General features: G+C 38.6%; 1 long non-coding RNA gene across 1 annotated transcript in view; it reads left to right on the top strand.

Annotated features, from left to right (window-relative positions):
- The first annotated feature begins 3,135 nt into the window (after nucleotides 1-3,135).
- Nucleotides 3,136-7,370, top strand: part of LOC126955703 (uncharacterized) — a 70,269-nt gene continuing 66,034 nt past the window's right edge. Inside the window, exon 1 of the long non-coding RNA XR_007726048.1 lies at nucleotides 3,136-4,603. This is a non-coding gene — a long non-coding RNA (uncharacterized LOC126955703). The remainder of the gene's footprint in view (nucleotides 4,604-7,370) is intronic.

Genomic DNA, 7,370 nt, shown 5'->3' with positions numbered 1-7,370 from the left:
ATCATAACATCATAGTGTCGCACATAACCTTTTCTATGCTTAGATATGTTTAGACACACAAATGCTTACCATTATGTTACAATTGCCTACAGTGTTCAGTACAGCAACATGCCATACAGGTTTGTAGCCTAGGAACAATAGGCTATACCATATAGCCTAGGTGGGTAGTAGGCTGTACCATCAGATTTTTGTAATTACACTCTACGATGTTCACACAAGAACAAAATCACTGAATGACACATTTCTTAGTATATATTCCTGTGGCTAAGCAACACATGACAGTATTGATGTGGTCAGAGAGCAACGGACAATGAATAGGAACACACAAGTGATGGGCTAGCCTGGAAAATATCTCAGTGTGAGCTACAGGGAAAGATAAGATCTCATCGCAATGCTGGGGTGACTGCATCAGAATGTGCTCAAATCCCAACATACACGTACATTTCCTAACCTGGATCCTCTGTTTCAGTCTAGAGTACATTCAAGTCATCTCTGATGTAGGTCCTGCTGCATGGCCCAGAGCCCCATAATTTCTTTAATTGTCTAAAGGTTCCCAGTCTTTGGGGAGTTTATGGTCTGGTTAAGAAGACTTAACTTTTTAAGAAGACTTAACTTTTTCTATTAATAGTGACACACAAACTGATATAGTTTGGATATTTGTCCCTCCCAAATCCCATGTTGAATTGTAATCACCAGTGCTGGAAGTGGGTCTGGGTGGAAGGTGTTTGGGTCATGGGAGAAGATCCCTCATGGCTTGGCCCTATTTTTTGTGATAGTGCGTGAGTTGTCGGGAGATCTAGTTGTTAGAAGTGTGTGGCACCTCCCCTTTCACTCTTTGTCTCACTTGCTCCTGCTTTCTCCATGTGACATGCCAGCCCCCTACTGTGCCTTCTGCCATGACTGTAAGCATCCTTAGACCTCTCTGGAAGTCAAGCAGATGCCAGCACTATACTTCCTGTAAAGCCTGCAGAACCATGAGCCAGTTAAATCTCTTTTCTTTATAAATTACCCAGCCACAGGTATTTCTTTATAGCAATGCAAGAATGACCTAATACGCATACCTTCTTTCCTTCCATGATATCTACAAAAGGTTACATCTAGTTAGTTGAATATAGTTTAGAAACAATCCTACAGCTGCCAAAATAGGTGATGGCACAGTCTTAGTAATGTAAAATAATAAGATTTGCTAATGTTTGCTATCACTTGCCATTAGTTCAAATAAGTTCTTCTGTTTGGTCTCTGAATCAACACAGTAACAAAAGGTGATTCCATGACTCATTCTGTCACCAAGTGGCAATGTCCCTGATCTGTCTCCCTTTTGCTTGGCCATGCCTATTTTCGGATCTTCTGGTAGAAGTCTAATACGTATATTCCAAAACTTTTGATTTTTTATCTTCTATTTTCAATTTGCTCTATCACTTTTCCTCTTTGATATTTTCACAAGCCCTTTATCCCTTTATTCTGTTTTCCTTTTCTCTACCATTCTTCATATAATTTACCCATCTTTGCCATCAGTTTTCTAGTCATCCTCAGCCAGGATGTGAGCGTACTTCCTTACAACATATTCTTCATTGTAATATAAAATGTTACAGCAATTCAACCAAATTCATATATTTTTCTTTACTTAAAAATACTTATGACATTACACTTATTTTTTTTATATGGGTAGGTCTCTCCTCTGTGATGTCTCCTCATCTTGCTTAGGAACTTATCATAGAGATTTTTCCTATGGCTAAAGATCACAGAATCTAGGCCTTTGCATGTGGGAATAATAAGACACACCTTCTGTGTAACAGCTTCATTTCTGGATAGGGACCAAAGATGTACCAGGCTGGAACCCTTGTATAATTTTCTTATGAATATAGAAAAATGATAATTTCAATAGCATTTTCATCATTATAGGTTCTGGGTGTATCTGCTATGCCAGTGCTAAATGGTTTCATTTCTCTCTTTTTCCATGTAGCTTCCATTGAATTTTTCTGATGGCCTCTGAAAAATCAGAAAAAACAATTTTTCTCTATTTCTGGCAATGAAAGAGAAGAAAGATTCTTTAGGTATATTTCCTACTGTACCGTTTTCTCTTTGATACCAAAGGAATGGGACGATTACTTCATTAATTATAATATGGAATTATATAACCAAATAAAATGATTTTATATGATCCAGCAGTTTCATTTCTGGGCATACACCTAAATGAAATAAAAGCAGGAATTTAAAAAGATACTCTACATCAATATTCATAGCAACATTTTTCACAATAGCAAAAAGGTGGAAGTAACCCAAATGTCCATTGAAGGTTGAATGGGTATACCAAGTGTGGTTTGTACACACAATGGAATATTACTCAGCCTTGAAAAGGAAGAAAATTCTGACACACGCCACAACATGGATTAAACTCGACATTATGCATAGTGAAATAAGCCCATCATGAAAGGAGAAAAATACTCTGTGATTCCACTTATATGAGGTACCTAGAGTAATCAAATTCATAGCAACAGAAAGTAGATGGTGGTTGCCAGGATCTGGGGGAAGGGATGAATAAGAAATTATTGTTTAGTGGGTACAGAGTTTCTGTTGTGCAAGATGAATGTAGTTCAGTGCTGGTGATGATTGCACAACAATGTGAATGTACTTAATGCCACTGAATGGTACACTTAAAACTGGTTCAAAAAGTAAATGTTATGCATATTTTATCATGATTAAAACAATAATAATTTTAGATTGCACCTCTAAAATGTGAAACTAATTTTAAGTTGCCTACTTTGTGCCAGATGGTGGACTGGGTACTTTACATACATTATTTCTGATAAATATGATTCTAATTTTACAAGTGAGGAAACAGAAGTACATCAGTGCGGCCAGGCATGGTGGCTCATGTCTAATCCCAGCATTTTGGGAGGCCAAGGCGGGTGAATCACATGAGGTTAGGAGCTTGACACCAGCCTGGCCAACATGATGAAACCCCATCTCTACTAAAAATACAAAAATTAGCTGGATGTGGTGCCGCGCACCTGTAATCCTAGCTACTCGGGAGGCTGAGATAGGAGAATCACTTGAACCTGGGAGGTGGAGGTTGCAGTGAACTGAGATCATGCCACTGCGCTCCAGCCTGGGTGACAGAGCAAACCCCATCTCAAAAAAAAAAAAAAGAAAAGAAGTAAATAGAGGCTAGCTTTGATGAAGTTAAGCAATTCAGCAGCAGAAATGTGATCTGAATCCAGGTCTGTGTACTCTCTCCATTAACCACATCTCTGCTCTGCTACTGCTCACGGGGAACTCACATATGTGTGCAGGCATGCACATACGTCTCTGTATTTTTGTCTCTATGTTTTATTCCCTAGTTTACAATTAATTTTGTTAGTTACTATAAATACAAATGTTGAGGCTAACCACTTCATTAATATCGCAAAGTTAATCCACATAATCGCCTTATAGTATGTGGCATGTACCAATTCTCATTGCCAAACGAATCTGTGAGGAAGAACTGCCCAAATACAAACAGCTTTATTGGATGCCTCAGGAAGCAGGGAATTAGAGTGATTGCTTAGGCTTCAGGCTTTGCAATTACAACCTGACATTTTGGTAACAGCAATTTAAAATTTAAGTTCCAAAAAGGCTTAAGACCAAGTCTGTCATTTGACACTTTTTTCCCTCCACATTTTTGAGAAAAGAATGAATTACTTAGAAATGGATCTTGTGGAACTGCTAGGAAATTTTTCTACGTTTTTTTGGTCTCTGAAATGAGCTTACTTAATGTGTGTTCATTGTGTAAAAGAAGCAATCTGTCTGGTATAGACAGGAATTGGATCCCCATGGTAAACAAAATTGCCTCAGCCTTGCTGAAGCATGTACTTTCTAAGTAGTGGGCACAGAGACAGTGTAATTGGCTACCTCCTGGTTGTAAGTATAGGTATGTTAAATGTGGGCCTGAGGGAAACCTCCATTTTGGGTTGTAGTTTATTATTAGGTGAGGAAATTACTGGACACCTCCAGCTGCCATTAATCAGCCACAGAGTCAGACTGGAGCCAAGGGAGAAGCCTGTGGGTGGATTCTGCCCAGTGCTGTGGAAATACAAGAAGACAGAGACAAATGTTTTCCAGCCTAGCAGCTCTAAACTCTGCCCTTTCACAGTCCTTAACATGCATGTTCAAATTGATTTAGTCCATTTACCCCCTCAACCTAACCATCTATTTTCCTTGAAGACTGACAGTTTTATGTGTTGCTACCATGTTATTATGTGTTGCTGCTCTGCTGGTAGCTATAGTATTTCAGAAACATTTACTTCCAGACATAAAGGATGAATGGGGGGGGGGCGTGTAGAGAAATGGAGGTGAGGTTGAGTCATTTTAATTCCTTTTTTATAGGGTGCAAAACATGCCCATCGTGGCACTGACTTTCTCTCTCCCTCTCGTTTTTTCTTTATTCCATTTCTGTGTCAATGATTTCCATGAAAAATCCTTGAATAACATTTCCGACTTGAGAAACGCATCTGTCAGGTGATGTCAACGCCTGGCTTACTCCTCTTCCTGTTGGGTTGCAAACACGGCCTTCTCTCACGGTCCTGGAATGCTGACACGGTCGGGCAGCCAGAGCCTAACACAGGTAGGGTCAAGCTGAAAACGTGGGCAAGCCCTGCTGTCCTCAGCCTGACTTTGGAGGGAATGGGAAGAACCTAGACACAATGTACTGTCTTTGCTGCTATGTAAATTCAGAAAAGGGAAACGGTGGAGGTAAAAGCAAGACCACAAATAGCCTCTTGTCAGCTGCAGGGAGGTCAGTCAAGACATTCCAAGTATTTGTCCAATGAGAGATATTTGCTTCAGGGTAAGTGGGGATTCAAATCTGACCCCCACCCTCAACATTTTTGGAACTGGATGAAAGTGCCTTATCTGAACATGTAAGAATATTTCTGGCACTGAAGGCCAAAGACTAAAACTCTGAGTTAAAATAAATACTCAGAGAAGGAAAGGAAACAGTGAGGTGAAAGGTTTGATCAGATATGAACCTCTGAACTCACTGACTACCATATCCTTGTTTTATTCTATCCGGTTTTCGTGTACGAATCCATGCAAAGGCAAACAGAGAGACTCTCCTTTTACTTTTCCTGCTTTTGTGTGGACGAGTAGAAAATGAAAATTCTATTGATTTATGCTACACAAATAAAAATAAAACACAGAAAATAAAATAAAGCAATTTGAAGTGTGTAACCAAATATGAAAATTTTCTGTTATTTCCTGTGGGTCAGGTCTCAGATATGCATAGAATCTGATTCTATTGAGTAGTCATGATGATTACCTAGTAATAGAAAAAGGTTTTAAAGTAGTACCTTGAGAGCAAATTATTTTATAATGAAATAGAATCTGAGGAACATTGAGTGAGACAGACATGCTTATATGGATATACACACACATAAACCTATATATGTAATTTCTTTAAGGATAAAACCTTATTACTCTAGCATAAATTAAACTTATGGTTCAGGGTTGTAGTCACCCAGTGACTTTTGACATGGGTCCACTTTGGGCTGCTGGAGGTTTCTGGGAGGAGTCCCTGAGTGGGTATTGAGAGGGTGTTTGTGGTGATCTTTACATCATCAGCATTTAGATGACAGTCCTTGTTTTCCCTGCAGTTCTCAGGGTTTGCATGGTTGACTGTTCCTAATCAGAGGTCACCTCAGCGATGCACTGAGTTCCTCTGAAGCAGGGCACCCGTAGGCCCCTAGGGAAATGAAGCATGTGGCTCCTTCAGCCATTCAGTCTCCGTTTGATGACTATGGAATGACTGAGAAAGCCTCACAGACATTCACAGGCTTTTCTTCACCCTTGTGCTCAAATACTGTTGTTGGTTTGGTGCTGGGAGCTTTGATTCAGATTGCCTTGCAAGGTCGAGGGTGGCCAAATGAATTACCTGTATTGCCTTCTGCAACCACTGAATTTTCTTTGATGGGATTCCATGAAAATACCATTTGACAACACAAACCTCGTTCAGTTTGAAGAGTTGATGGATTGTAAAACTACTATAGGGAATCTTTTCCTCTTACAATGAACTTTAACAGTTACTTAAAATATCTTTTTAAAGGGCATGGGAGCATGTGTCCATAAAGTACTTAATCATTTAGAAAGTTACCTTTGTTGCTGGCACTGTAATACAGAAGCTTTCAACACTATTGGCAAGTGGGAGATTGTCTAACTGTTTGTTCTGAATCCAAAATTGGGATATATGTTGTAAAACATTATGACTGTCTTTATGGGAACCACAGAACAGTCTGTTTAAAATTGAGAATTTTTCAGAAAATTGGAGCTAGTGATTGCCATAGTAATAGCTTAAATAATATATTTTGGCATCCTTCCATCATATTTTACCTTTATAAAACTTTTCCCTAACAAAGTATGATAAAAGTTAACCAGTAAAAGCATTTCTATTTGAATTATCTAAGGAATTCTCTCAAGAGTCAGAGAAGAATCTAGATAGAGAAAGCACTTGTGATAAAATTGGTCGCCTTAACCTGCCACTTTTTTCATGCTGGCAGAAAGTTAGTAACCCAGTATGGCTTTCTGGTGCAGAAACGAAGCTTGAGAATGATTAGCAAGGTATGAACAACCTGTACTTAAAGACTTAGAAATTTGCTGCACTGTCTTCATCTTTTAAATAAGCATACCTCTTCAACTGTAAACGAAACCTCTCAGTGACAATTTCTATCTGAATAAAATTCACTGCTTGATAACTGTTTTTAAACATGCAAGTGTTGGTGTACAATAAATAATGACTGTTTTTTTTCCGGCTATGGCCTTGTTATGAAGTATTCCTTAAAAAGACCTGAATCCATAAAAAATGTGAGATGGTAATAAGTGACCATAGCTTATACAAAATAAGGATTTATGCTTCACAGGGAAGGTGAAAAGTAATAAAAGAGGCAGACTAAATCTTATTCCAAAGTGTAAATTGTCATAGTAAATAAAGCTTATTTCTTACATTCTTTCTGCCATATCATATTCATGGAAAGGGCCAGTCTTTTGCCTTTTCTCCTTTTCTATAATTCTGTAGGACACTATTAGATATAATATATATATATATAACTGCTACTTTTGACCAAAGGAAAATGGCCCTGGTCATCCTTTAAGTTCAGTGAATTCAGGGAGCTAATTGTAAGGTCAGGGTACTGTACTTTGACCGCGTAAGGAGGAAGCCCTTTTAGTTGTGCAGCCATATACTTCATCGTGGTAATACGATATTACAGCATATAAACCAAAGAAAGGGGATCAGGATAAAGAAGCCATGGAGAAAGGACACACAGTCACCTGGATACTTAATTCTTTTTAGTTAAATACTTGTGACTGAGTTATGTTTAGGCTACAAGAGGAGGCAAATG

The sequence above is a fragment of the Macaca thibetana genome, chromosome 5 (assembly GCF_024542745.1).
Source record: "Macaca thibetana thibetana isolate TM-01 chromosome 5, ASM2454274v1, whole genome shotgun sequence".
Classification (NCBI taxonomy): domain Eukaryota; kingdom Metazoa; phylum Chordata; class Mammalia; order Primates; family Cercopithecidae; genus Macaca; species Macaca thibetana.
Note: the sequence above shows the minus strand (reverse complement) of the source record. Positions and strands in the feature narration are given on the sequence as shown.